The 12,500-nt window shown below is 46.2% G+C and overlaps 1 protein-coding gene across 1 annotated transcript in view; it reads right to left on the bottom strand.

Annotated features, from left to right (window-relative positions):
* Positions 1-12,500, bottom strand: part of erbin (erbb2 interacting protein) — a 162,772-nt gene that overhangs the window by 132,650 nt on the left and 17,622 nt on the right. The window contains exon 2 of the mRNA XM_063212417.1: positions 11,386-11,456. The gene's annotated coding sequence lies outside the window, so the exon portion shown is untranslated. The remainder of the gene's footprint in view (positions 1-11,385; positions 11,457-12,500) is intronic.

Genomic DNA, 12,500 nt, shown 5'->3' on the forward strand with positions numbered 1-12,500 from the left:
TTCACACACACACGAAGGTGTGTATGGAGACAGAAGTGAGAGGCATCTATAAATGAGCCATCTGACAGTACAGAGCTCTATATAGCAGGAGAGATTATGCATGCTGCATGTATGTGTGCACATATGTGGGGCCACCTACACACACACACACTCCATTTGATTTTCATAACATTCCTTCACAGTGCCTTTAAATACCCTCTGCAGTGGGCTTTCAAGGTCAAACACACACACACACACACACACACACACACACACACACACACACACACACACACACACACACACACACACACACACACACACACACACACACACACACACACACACACACACACACACACACACACACACACACACTTTACCATAGCAACACTTCCTCTCCTGGAACTCGTAGACACTACAACGGCCAAACAGAGAACAGAACAGCGGCTCTCAGCCCAGCCTAAGGTCAGTCCAAGGTTATCACTCAGGACTCTGTGTGTGTGTGTGTGTGTGTGTGTGTGTGTGTGTGTGTGTGTGTGTGTGTGTGTGTGTGTGTGTAGAAAAAGCAGGACAGACGGCATCAGCCGAGGGCATCAAATTCTCCCGACATAACAGGAAAAACAGTTAATCTTCCTCTGCTGCGCGAAAGGTGAATACATCATCATCACTATCAACAGCTTAGAGAAAACACATCACATTGCCCTCCTCCTCTTCCAGAGCCCAGCCTAGCTGCACTACACACGTATAAAGAGGAGGGAGGGGGGTAGGAAACCTATAGTATGCATTTGAAGTACCATTTATAAGGCAACGCCTTATATTATATTTTTTGTATAGCACAGTTCATACACAGATGCATTTCAAATAGGCTTTACAAAAACATAAAAAGTAAAGGAATGAAGAAAACAAGAAAAAGAAAGAAAACATTCAATAATGAGATAATTCAACATAAACTGCCCCCATTCCCTCTAAAGCTTAGCCTAGCTGCACTACACCCACATGAAATAAGGTAGGCGCTAGAAAGCAGTCAAATCTCATGCACAAACATTTTAGCTGGGTGCACAGCAGGGTCAAAAATGTAAAGTTCAATGTAAGGTAAGGAGGATGCACCACAATCCGATGAGCTCCCTTTTAATCCCGTTTTATTTTCGTGACGTTTGGAAAATAAAAACTAGATTAAGAGAGAGAGCTCTTCGGCGTGCGGTTCATCCTTGCCTTAACAAGGGCTAGAAACCAGCCGTAGGGAAAGGGGGGCAGATGGCTACACTTGTTCTTTCAAATCCATAGGAACTACAGTGCAAAGAAAGATCATTTTTGTTCATTTAAATCAAATTAGGGTCATTCCATGTCAATTCACATGATTCCCTAGAATCTCCCCAGGTGACCCTCTCCGATTAACCCAATATTTCACATACAGGTACCTTTTGATGTCAATTGAAAGAATACCAAGTATTAGCGCCCTACGTCCAACGGTTGCGGAGATGAAGCCCTCCAAAGTTGGGGTGCCATGCCCACTTTTCAAGCCTGTGAATTGCATACAAAATTTACAAGCAGATTTTGACACCTCTGCTTTTAGTTTGAAGGAAGATACAGGCCTAAAAATCACCATGGCCCCTCAATATGACCCTGTCTACCAGATGATGTACTTATAAATGGCATGCCTTGATTATTTTAGGCTATATTAAGCCTTAAAAACTGAATTAGTGAAACGCATGTTGAAGAGTCTTGCCACTTTGGGGTTCCAGATCTTGAAAACTATGCATGCTTTGGGAGTTATAATTGATTTTCCATCATATTTGGGAACTGTACAGTGTATTCAAGAAAAAGTAGGGCGCTCAGACTTTGAAAGATAAAATAGGAGGGACTTAAAAACAGCTTTGGGACAAAATTACCTCACGGTACCTTCTACTTCAGGCCTCAAATTAACCATGTGGGCACTTGATGACTGGAACGCCCTTTTAACCCCATGTACAGTAGCACTGTATCAAACATTCAAGCTTGGAAAAACTTTGTTTTTCAAAGTTCTTCATATTAATCTTGGCCTTCAAAGTATATGTGTTTTTCTCTATATCGTATCACAGTGTCTGTTTTGTCTGCTGCCATCTGCTGGTCTAAAAAAGTAACAACAGCGTAATGTCAGAAAACAAAAGGGGCTGGAAAATCTTGCCCATAATTAACCAATAAAGCACTGTAATTATTATACAGTATATTGCTATATATTTATTTTAACAAGCATGATGAATATTTCTAGTTTAAATAATTTTCTAAGTGTGACTAATCAATCAATCATGATGCCAGTCCCAAGATGGCCTCACCCTGCACTACATTTCTACCAGGACATGGGGTGGGGGTGTCCTGGTAGAAATGTAATCATGATTGAGCATTCTGCATGATGCTTGTTAAAATCATAATTAATATATAGCAATATACTGTAGAATTAAAGTGCTTCATTGGCAGCCTAGCAAGCTTAACCCCTAGGGGCGTCTAGATTTCTCGGCTACTTTATTGGTAAATTATGGGCAAGACTTTCCAACCCCTTTTGTTTTCTTAAATTACACTGTTGTTGTGTTTTTTGACCAGCAGATGGCAGCAGACAAACCAGACACTGTGATAAGGCATAGACAAAAACATATACTTTGAAGGCCAAGATTAATATGAAGAACTTTGAAAAACAACATTTTTCCAAGCTTGAATGTTTGATACAGTGCTACTGTACATGGGGTTAAAAGGGCGTTCCAGTCATCAAGTGCCCACATGGTTAATTTGAGGCCTGAAGTAGAGGGTACCGTAAGGTCATTTTGTCCAAAAGCTGTTTTTGATTCCCTCCTATTCCATCATTAAAAGGCTGAGTGCCCTACTTTTTTTGGAATACACTGTACAGTTCCCAAATATGATGGAAAATCAATTATAACTCCCAAAGCATACATAGTTTCCAAGATCTGGAACCCCAAAGTGGCAAGACTCTTCAACACACGTTTCACTAATTCAGTTTTTCAGGCTTAATATAGCCAAAAATAATCAAGGCATGCCATTTTTAAGTACATCATCTGGTAGACAGGGTCATATTGAGGGGCCATGGTGATTTTTAGGCCTGTATCTTCCTTCAAACTAAAAGCAGAGGTGTCAAAATCTGCTTGTAAATTTTGTATGCAATTCACAGGCTTGAAAAGTGGGCATGGCACCCCAACTTTGGAGGGCTTCATCTCCGCAACCGTTAGACGTAGGGTGCTAATACTTGGTATTCTTTCAATTGACATCAAAAGGCACCTGTATGTGAGATATCGGCTAAATCGGAGAGGGTCATGTGGGGAAGGCGTGTGAATTGACATGGAATGACCCATTAGCAAACATGACATCCCGGGTGAGCTAAAAATGCTCTTCCAAACGCATAGGAACTACAACCAATTAGCCAACGAAGGAACCGAATTAGCAAAGATGTCATTCCACGAGCTAAAAACGTCCTTTTAAACACATAAGAACTACAACCAAATGAACCAATTAGCCAACGAAACAACCAAATTAGCAAAGACGATATCCCAGGAGCTAAAATAAATGCTCCTTCAAATGCATGCTATAGGAAATGGCTACGGCCAATCAGAGCAACCAAATCCTTCATTTGAACCAAATTAGCAAACACGATATCCTACATTAACCAACACAGGTAAGCAGCAGGAAGACAACTCTCCTGGTGAGTGTGGGTTTGTCCTTTTGCTGACGTGCACACAGCGTAATTGCAGCACTGTGACTCTGTGTGTGTGTGTGTGTGTGTGTGTGTGTGTGTGTGTGTGTGTGTGTGTGTGTGTGTGTGTGTGTGTGTGTGTGTGCTCTGAGCTCGGCAACAGGCAGGTAAATCACCCGAGCGAGCCAGGCGTCGGGTTAATATTCAACAGCACACGCTAACTTGAGATGGAAAAAAAGGACAATAACAGAGAAGAGGGATGGAGGGGGGAGGAGAGAGGGAGAGAGCGAAGAAGAGAGGGAGGGAGGGGGGAGAAGAAGAGAGGAGGAGATGGAGAGATACAGTAGAGAGATGAGAGAGAGGAAGGGGACTGAAGAAGAGAGGGGGAGAGATGGGAGGGCATGGAGAGATGGGAGAGGGAGGGGAGAGAAGAGAGGAGGAAATGGAGAGGGAGGGGAGAGAAGAAGAGAGATGGGAGGACATGGAAAGATGGTAGAGGGCAGAAGAAAGGGATAGAAGAAGAGATGAGAGATGAAGAGATGGGAGAGGGGGAGGAGTGTTCCTCGGTCACTACAGGGTGACTCCTCTCCTCTGCTGCCTGCAATGAGACAGCCAGGACCAACAGAGGCAGCCCTCCTGGCAGCACACACACACACACACACACACACACGCACACACACACACACACACACACACACACACACACACACACACACACACACACACACACACACACACACACACACACACGCGCACGCACGCACGCACGCACGCACGCACACACGCACGCTGTGTGTGTGCACTGACCTCGATTGGATGGTGGAGGCTAAGCAGAGCCAAAACAACACTCCAAACTCAACCAACTGTGTTTTTGGGCAAGTGTGTGTGCGCTTTTTCCCTCATCATTTTAAGAAGTGAGCTTATGTCACATACATTGCTGTTTTCACACCAAACCAAAGGACCCCAGTGTCACATCATCAGGAGTTATGAGTGCTGCTTATGGGCTTAAAAATAAATGCCACTTGTTTTGTTCCTGACCATAAGCTGCACTTAAAAATATAAATATATAAAAGAGCAGTACTACAGCAGGACTTTAAAGCCTTGCACCGGCACGCATGCACACACACACACACACACACACACCCCAACACACACACACACACCACATGAACCGCACTGACACAGTGACCCACACACAGCTGACCAGCGTCAGCAGCAGCACAGTATGCCTCCTGTTTCCCGATAAACATCCACACACAGCTCTGTCAGCCACACACACTCCATGTGTGATTCTAACAGGGATTGTAGGCATGATCGATTATATTGACCAGTGGTCGTAGCCCATTATCACGTGTGACTACACGCTATAGGCAAAGCCATCACTACTCTATGTAGCAGCAGTGGAGGAGATGACTGGGGACTGGGGAGGGAGAATGGATGCATGTTGCTGTTGGGGCAGGGCTGATGGCTGCTTTCGCCAGTCCCGGGGACTAAGACATTTTAATGGGGCCCCCCACCCAAAACATACAATGTGATAAGGACCCAATTCTGCAACCGACCAACCCCCCACCTTTGCCCAGGACAAATGACCCCTTTCTCTGTGTGTGTGTGTGTGTGTGTGTGTGTGTGTGTGTGTGTGTGTGTGTGTGTGTGTGTGTGTGTGTGTGCTTCCTTTGTTGGGGGATGGTTGGCATATGTAAATACTACATAACTAACACACAAACCCAATTCACATTCAATAGCCATGCGCATTAACATGCAACACATGCAGTGGCATCTCATCTACTGGGCCTATAAGAACATGTAAACACATTGTGAGTAGGTGAACAGCTATGCGTACAGTAATAACAATCACAACACAGATGAATATTATTCCACTTTCTATGTAACAAATCAACGTAATGAGATCCCCTTTTTTGATTGCATTATTAAAACAAATGTCACTTCTTTGACAATATCTTATATTTATTGCAATTTCCAACCCAACTTTGCATGTAATGAATAAATGTAATGATGAGATTCCCATTTTTTATTGCATTATTATAATAAACTCACTTCTTTTACAATACCTTAAATTTATTGCAATTGCAACCCTAGGCCGTTCTGTAATCACACCATGCATTTGAAATCATTCAGCAGCACCTTCCCTTCGCCAACAGCCAGCCAGCCAGTCAGCCAGCCAGCCAGGGGCTTGAAACATCGCTCTGCAAACAGAATTGTTTGCTGATTACACGTTTAATGGGGTGGGGAAAGAGAGATGCAATCACAGCAGAGCGCTGAGAGCTGAGAGCAGAGCGGAGCGGGGGCAGACATTAATATGGTTCTGTGTGAATAACCACCCCAGTGAGCTCTGATTTGCTCGGGTCGCTTGCTATCGAGGCATGTCCTCTATCGTGTCATGTGTAGCTCACACGGACAGCATGATAAAGGTGCCAAACCATGTGCTCCCGTCAGGATGGTGAAACCACTCCAAGCTGAATGACTGAAATGCCTTCTAAAGCCTTAGTATTAGTTTGTACAGTAGTTACTGCAAATTTGCTATGGCCCTTTATGAGTCTTATAGCAGTATCCCTAGAAAAAAAGTCACAACATTTTTAAAAAGTGCAACTATGTGTGTACACCGGTACCAAGTAGCCGACGTTGGTGAAGATTGGCAATGAATGGAAGACAAACTAACTACAACACAAAGCAGGACAGCCTAGTGCACCCATTATCAACTGGGGTGAAAAATTAAGTTTCTGGTCGGAAACCAACTCATCACCAACACCGACCAATGGGTTGTGTGCTCTGCCAGCAGACATGGGAAGTACGTGCATATTTAGGGGATGGTACGCTAAGCAAGCAATCATTCTCTGGCTCGAATCAGCAAAACTGAAAATGCTGTGATTATTATTGGCTACAAAATGGCTACTAACTGCTGTGTTGCAAATGATTTCAGTCACCATGCCTGAAATCGTTCGGCTCCATATTTACCCAAGCACACAGTCTCACTGGTCCACACACACACACGCACACACACACGCACACACACACGCACACGCACACACACACGCACACGCACACGCACACGCACACGCACACTCACACTCACACTCACACACACACGCACACACACACGCACACACACACGCACACGCACACACACACGCACACGCACACACAAACCTTATCAGCTGCCCAAACCGGCCTGAAGGTGACAATAAAGGCGTCGTAAAGGAAACAAAAGTGGCTGTGGCCGACTGTCTCCTTGCAGACAGACAACACAAGGCTCCTCAGTGAGGCAACTACGGCACGCCTAGAGGGGTTCCCCTCTCTCCTCTCCTTTCCTCTCGTCTATCCTCCTCTCCTTAACCCCCTCTCTTCTCTCCTCCTTTCTCCTCGTCTCTCCTCCACCCTCTCTCCACCTCCTCTCCCCTCTCTGCTCTTCTCTTCTCCCCTCACCTCCTCTCATCTACTTTGTTCTCATCCTCCCTCTCCTCCCCTCTAACCCCCTCTCCTCTCCTCTCCTCTCCTCCCCTCTCTCCACCTCCTCTCCTCTATCCCCCTCTACTTTGCTTCTCCTCCCCGCTCCTCTCCTCTCCTCTCCTCTCCTCTATCCCCCTCTACTTTGCTTCTCCTCCCCGCTCCTCTCCAACTGAAAGGTCAACCCAGCAGCGTGACTGAAAACACTCAGGCTTGAATACGAATGGACAGACACTTTGTCTTTTGTCTTTCCCATATATCCATTAACAGTGCCTCACAGCACTCGCTAGCTACATTAGGTGGGGGGGGCACACAGGGTTCGGGACAAAGTGTGTGTGTGTGTGTGTGTGTGTGTGTGTGTGTGTGTGTGTGTGTGTGTGTGTGTGTGTGTGTGTGTGTGTGTGTGTGTGTGTAAAAACACCCCCCTTCAGATGTGTCTCTGTGCACCTTGCTTTCCTCAGCGTCATGACAAATGTTTGGATGATGATCCTGAGAATAGTCAGGCTGTTCCCAGTGGCATTGCAGTGGAGAACAAGCAGGACTTGACAAGAGTGTGGATGTGTGTGTGTGTGTGTGTGTGTGGTGGGGGATTACATGTGTGTGTGTGTGTGTGTGTGTGGGTGTGTACATATGTCTCTGTGTATGGGAAACTGACAAAAGCAATCAATTGTGCCAAGGGTGTATGGTACAAAACAAAAATACACACACATACTTTTAAAAATGCATGCACACGCACGCACACAGACACATGCACACACTGCCACGTGTTGGCAAATAGGCTGTGTGCGGCTGTCTCACGAGGCTGTAGACCGAGGCCACTTGAGCACGGTCTCTCTCTCTCTTTCTCTCTCTCTCTCTCTCTCTCAACAGGTCAAAGTCTGAGGAAACAGCAGCGGAATATTTACAGCCAGTCGGGTGTCCTTGGCACCGCTGCCGCCTCAGCGCCTGGCCGGCAGACGGCCACTAAAGGCCCGAGCAATTAGCTAATGCTGCCTGGCACTCAGGCACTGGCACCACAAATAACAACTACCTCACTAGCTACAGTTACCGTTAGCAGCTAACTAATGTAGATAAATAACAACTACTTCACTAGCCACAGTTACCGTTATCAGCTAACTAATATAGATAAATTACTTTAGTTAGCTGCTAACGGGAACTTGTTAGTGAAGTTATTTAGCTAATGCTGCCTGGCACTCAGGCACTGGCACCACAAATAACAACTACCTCACTAGCCACAGTTACCGTTACCGTTAGCAGCTAACTAATGCGCTGTAGATAAATAACAGATTCTTTAAGTATAGAGATATGCCAATGTAATAGGTTGCTATGGGCACCTAACATGACCAGGTTCCGGTCTGCAGTCATAATACTCCTACAATGAATAGAGCAGTCCTTAGGTCTGCCTAAAGGGGGATCCCCCCCCCCCCCCCCCCCTTGCAATAGTAGAACCCGGAGACAATGGGCCAGCCTCTCTCTCCACAAATTAACTTTAGTTAACTGCTAACGGGAACTTGCTAGTGAAGTTATTCATCTACATTAGTAGGGAAATTGCTAGAAATGTAGATAAACAACTTCACTAGCCAGTTCCTATTAGCAGCTAATTAATGCAGATAAATAACAACAACTAGTTAACTAGCCACAGTTCCCGTTAGCAGTTAACTTCACAAACTAGTCCCCACTGGCTGCTGACGTATGTTACTCAGGAAATGGGATAAGACTTCTCCATGTCCTCATCTTCATCTTCAAAAGAACATGTCTGAACCTGATTGGACCTGATAAGATTCCCCTAGGTGAGGTTCATAGCTCCGCCTTGAGTGTTTGTTTGTGGTAGACACTACTTCCACCCACATATCAAATGCATCATTAACTTCAGGTGATGATAAACATCGCTGGACTCAAGTGGTGTTGAAGGCTTTTACAGTTCAGACTCAGAGACGGCAAAAACACTTTTAGAATACCTGATAACGACTCCACTGGAAACAGAAAAGGAATGAGAAATTACATTCACATCCGAGTCATGTGCCACATATACAGCATGGCCATGGAAACTGATTCATCACAGGCCCCCCTTCCTTCAAAACGAAAATAAAAAGCCAAGGCTACAAGTAGTGAGATAAAGCAATCAAATCCGGGGTGAAAAGCTAATATTTCTGAAAGAGTGTGTGTGGCTGACTGAAACACACTCATCTTGTCGTCCGCCGCTTTCAGCATTTCCACGGTTCACAGCACACATACACACACACTACACACACAGACTCAGCCTGACACACACACACACACACACACACACACACAGCGGGGGGCAGCAGTGGAAATGGGCTGATCCAATTGATTGAGGGTTAATCAATAAGAGGTCATCTGTAACGACCCGCTCATTACCTACAGCCAGGGAGAATGGGAAGCACTAAAACACACCAGGAGCACCACACACACACACACACACACACACACACACACACACACACACACACACACACACACACACACACACACACACACACACACACACACACACACACAGAATGGGAAGTACTATAACACACCAGGAGCTCCGCCACCACCGCTGCTGCTGCTGCTGCTGCTGCTCTCGTTTCTGTAGCCAGCAGGAAGTTGTTAGGCTGTATCTACCTATGGGGCCTTAACTGCCATAACAAACAGGAGGACGCAAATAAGGAGATCCTGGAGGGGAGAGGTTAATAAATAACCATCTTGAGGAGGGAGGGAGGGGGAGAGAGCGAGAGAGCGAGAGAGAGAGAGAGAGAGAGAATGACAGAGAGAATGACAGAGAGAGAGCTCCGCCACTCAACTCAACTCCATTCAAGGCTAACCAGCCTGAATTTCCTGAAATTTGATCTGTGCTCCTCTCTCTATCCCTCTCTCTTGCTCTCTCTCTATCCCTCTCCCCCTCCATCCCTGTCTCTCTATCCCTCTCCCCCTCCATCCCTGTCTCTCTCTCCCTGTCTCTCTATCTCTGTCTCTCTATCCCTGTCTCTCTATCCCTGTCTCTCTATCCCTGTCTCTCTATCCCTCTCTCTATCCCTCTCTTTCTCTCTCTCTCTATCCCTCTCTCTCTATCCCTGTCTCCCTCTCTTTCTTGCCCTCTCTCTCTCTCTCTCTCCCTCTCCCCCTCCCTCTAGGCTGTTCTTTTCTTCGCCAAAGAGCAAGGTCTTATTTGTCCCGACTTGCCGATAAGGGAACTGTGGAATACTAAGCTCTTTCTTTCTTTTTCCCCCTCCTTCTCTATACTGATAAAAACAGGAATGTGGGCAAGCACGAGACAATTCAAGGAGACTACCAGAATGATTTTAGTTGAGCCGGTAACAGGGTCGTTTATGGCACAAAATATAATGACAAAATAAAACAGGAACGAAGCAATAATTCTTGCCAATGGTGGTGCAAGGCCCAACCCAAGTGTGTGCTATAAGTCAAGAAAATGAAACGTATGTATAACATGAGCACCATCACCAACCCACTCGGGTCACGTTTCATTGGTCCACTTGCAGCACAGCAGTCAGCTACGTGTTGATCATAAATGTTGTTACATAAATGCATACGTGTTATTCGGTGTGTGTGTGTGTGTGTGTGTGTGTGTGTGTGTGTGTGTGTGTGTGTGTGTGTGTGTGTGTGTGTGTGTGTGTGTGTGTGTGGGTGTGTGTGTGTGTGTGTGTGTGTGTGTGTGTGTGTGTGCTACGTGTTGATGGCGGCATCGTTCCCTGAGCGTCATAAGCCCCAGACACCGATATAGAATAACTGATACTCAGCTCAATAAAAAAACGATTAGGGCCTGTTGCCTGTTGCGTTGTGTTGCGCCACACTTGTTACAGTTCCCTTCAGCATGCAGCCAGTCAGCCAGCCAGCACTGCAGGCTCTGGTGGAGCTATGCAAGGAAATGTATTACAAAACATACTGTAGCTTGAAAATGTGATTTGGGGAGCTCAATGTGAACGCGAGTGAACATGTGAATGTGTTAACAAATGTTTACTTTGCAAGTCTGTAAGTCAGTGTGTGTATGAGCAATTCTGTGTGTGTGTGAGAGCATTGAGCAGTTCCATGTGTGCTGTTGTTATTCGATGTGCGTGTGTGCGTGTGCGTGTGTGCGTGTGTGTGAGTTTGTGTACGCCTGTGATATTCTGTGTGTGTATTTTAGTGCTTGTGTTATTCAGTGTGTGTGCAAGTGTGAGCGTGCGCTTGTGTTAAGGTGTGTGTGTGTGTTTGTGTGTGTGTGTGTTAACAGTGGGATGATGATGACTGTGCAGCAGTCTTACCTTGTCATTTACGCGGAGCTCTGCTGGATCCTGAGCTGGAGGAGAACAATCACAGCTGCACAGGTGCTCAACTGCAGAAGAGGAAGAAGAGAGAGAGAGAGAAAGAGAAGAGAGGGAGAGAGAGAAGAGGGAAGGAAGGAAAGAAAGAGGGAGAGGGTGAAAGAAACAGCGGGGGAGGAGAGAGCGAGAAACCGAGAGAGGGAAGGGATTGAACGAGATGAGAGAGGGAGTGAAAGAAACAGCAGGAGGAAGGGAGGGAGAGAGAGAGAGAGAGAGAGAGAGAGAGAGAGAGAGAGAGAGAGAGAGAGAGAGAGAGAGAGAGAGAGAAAATCCAAAGGAAGAGGGGGAGCGAGAGAAACCGAGAAGAAAAGAGAGGCGGGGAGAGAGGAGAGAGAAAAGGGAGAAGAGAAGAGAGAGAGAGAGAGAGAAAGAGAAAGAGAGAGAGAAAGAGAAAGAGAAGGGAGAGAAAGAGAAAGCCAGGGAGATTAGTGAGGGCCTTCTGTGGTCTGGAGAAAGCAGGGCAGCGATTAAACGTCTCTTCAGCAGCAGTAGCAGCAGCAGCAGCAGCAGCAGCAGCCAGGCAGGCTGTGAGGCGGTGAGGCTGAGTGTCTGAGTCATAGGGATTACCCGCGCATGGCATTCACAGGTTGGGGCTATGGGGCACCTAAGTCACGCCCTCTACTTCCTGGTTCATGGGGCAGGGGGAGTCAAAAAATGATTACTGGGCTTGAAAATGAGTGATTTTTGGATGTTTGGTGCATAGGTGGAGGTCCAAGGTTTGGATTGGTGTCACAAAAACACTCATTTTCAAGCCCAGTAATTATTTTTTGACTCCCCCTGCCCCATGAACCAGGAAGTAGAGGGCGTGACTTAGGTGCCCCATTGCTGGCTCACGCACTGCACCCCAGCCAGAATAGGAGAGGAGAGAGAAGAGAGGTGGAGGAGTGGAGACTGTATACAAAGGAATCTCAAGCAACACGCACACGCACGCACGCACGCACGCACACACCTACAAGGCATCTACCTACCTAATAAAAGTCTACTACCACTAGTGAGTATTTTACTGGCTCACTCTGCATTCAGTGTCAGAATAGAAGGAGAGGAGAGAGGAGAGG

The sequence above is a fragment of the Engraulis encrasicolus genome, chromosome 12 (assembly GCF_034702125.1).
Source record: "Engraulis encrasicolus isolate BLACKSEA-1 chromosome 12, IST_EnEncr_1.0, whole genome shotgun sequence".
NCBI classification, from domain to species: domain Eukaryota; kingdom Metazoa; phylum Chordata; class Actinopteri; order Clupeiformes; family Engraulidae; genus Engraulis; species Engraulis encrasicolus.